A 2,198-nucleotide genomic window follows, 5' to 3' on the forward strand; every position below is an offset into this window, starting at 1 on the left:
CCATGCCCAGCTAATTTTTTGTATATTTAGTAGAGATGGAGTTTCACCATGTTGGCCAGGATGGTCTCGATCTCTTGACCTCATAATCCGCCTGCCTTGGCCTCCCAAAGTGCTGGGATTACAGGCGTGAGCCACTACGCCCAGCCCACCAGTTGCTTTCTTTAGATCCTGGCACTGGATTGGAGGCTTCATAAAAGCAGAGGGGGCCAGGCATGGTGGCTCATGCCTGTAACCCCAGCACTTTGGAAGTCTGAGGTGGGTGGATCACCTGAGGTCAGAAGTTCAAGACCAGCCTGGCCAATGCGATGAAACCCCATCTCTATTAAAAATAAAAAAATTGGCCAGTTCTGGTGATGTGCACCTGTAATCGCAGCTACTCCGGAGGCTGAGGCAGGAGAATCGCTTGAACCCAGGAGGCAGAGGTTGCAGTGAGCTGAGATTGTGTCACTGCACTCTAGCCTGGGCGACAGAGTGAGACACCCTCTCTCAAAATAATAATAACAATTAAAAATAAATAAATAAAATTAAATAAAAGCAGAGGGCTTGGGGACTGCATGGGGGACTGCCTTGCATGGGTGCCCCCTTCATTCTTTTTATTGCTAAGTCTGCCTGGCCTTAAAGGGGCTCTAGTCCCTGAGCCAGCTGGGAAGGAGCCGCATCTGCAGCTCCTGTCTTCTCCTTAATGAGGCAGGAGGCCAGAGGAAGCTTCCTTCCAAACCACAGAGGATGTGGGAGGCCCTGCCATCTGCTCAGGGTTACCTTTGAGGAAATGGCTCCTGCTGTGTGGTCATCTAGGCGGTCTGTGAGCCAGACTCTCCCCCTGGATAACCGTGTCTGAAGTTTCCAGTCCCACATGGGCTAGAACCAATTGAACGGCTTTCCTTCAAGGCTGTGGCTGTCTTGGGAGCCCATGCAGAGGGCATAATAGGTCTGGTCCCAGTGGCAAAAAGCTTGAGAAATCAGGAATTTGGGCCAGTTTATTCCAGAGCATTGCCTTACTTTTCAATTTCTCTAGTTTCAGTAGATTTTTGCAACAAAAGAAGATTTTTCACCTAGTAACAAACCCTGTTGGTAGGATTATGGCTGTCTAGACACAAAGTAAAGTGGGGATTCAACATTTTTTTTTTTTTTTGAGACAGGGTCTCTCTGCTGCACAGGTTGGAGCGCAGTGGCATGATCTTAGCTCACTGCAGCCTCAACCTCCTGGGCTCAAGTGATCCTCCCACCTCAGCCTTCTGAATAGCTGGGACTACAGGTGAGCACTATAGATCCTGGCACTGGATTAGAGGCTTCATAAAACCAGAGCGGGCTGGGCGTGATGGCTCATGCCCGTAATCCCAGCACTTTGGGATTACACCATGCCCAGCTGATTTTTCTGTTTTTTGTAGAGATGGGGTTTGCCATGTTACCCAGGCTGGTCTCGGACTCCTGGGTTTGAGAGAGCCACTTCAGCCTCCCAGAGTGCTGGGATTACTGGAGTGAGCCACTGCGCTTGGCTGAGTTTCAGCATTTTGTATGGTAGTTAACCAGGGGCCAGGAAGGGAAGGGCCCTGTAGAGAATTTGAGCAATAGGAGTTCCTCCCTGCCCTGAGCAGTCAGTGTGACGGGAGAGATGAGAAATAAGCAATATTAGCCTTGCTCGGAAAAGCCATCCTCCCATTAGGGAGGCCTCTAGCTCTGGCCAGTCATGTCAGAAACATGCCAGTTGTCAACTCCAGAGGGCTGGGAAGGAATTAATCTTGCAGCCTCCCAGCATTCACTAGAGGGCCAAATCTGTTAACTTTAGTTTATGGAGCATTTGCACTATTGTAGACAAGATGCTTTTACATTTACTCTTATTTAGACTTCAACCACGATACTGAGAGGGGAATGCTGCTAATTCCCATTTTACAGATAGGAAAATAGAGTCACAGATGTTCAACATGTCCAGAGCTAGGTAAGAAGAGATGTCTGGCTTCAGTCCTAAGAAACATTATTTTTATTTTGAGACGGAGTCTAGCTTTGTCACCCAAGCTGGAGTGCAGTGGTGTGGTCTCCACTCATCGCAACCTCCGCCTCCTGGGTTCAAGCAATTCTCCTGCCTCAGCCTCAAGAGTAGCTGGAATTACAGGCATGAGCCTATTTTTAATTTCTTTATTTTATTTCTTTATTTTTTTTTTTGAGACAGAGTTTCGCTCTTGTTACCCAGGCTGGAGTGC

This window comes from Callithrix jacchus, chromosome 7 (assembly GCF_049354715.1).
Source record: "Callithrix jacchus isolate 240 chromosome 7, calJac240_pri, whole genome shotgun sequence".
NCBI classification, from domain to species: Eukaryota; Metazoa; Chordata; class Mammalia; order Primates; family Cebidae; genus Callithrix; species Callithrix jacchus.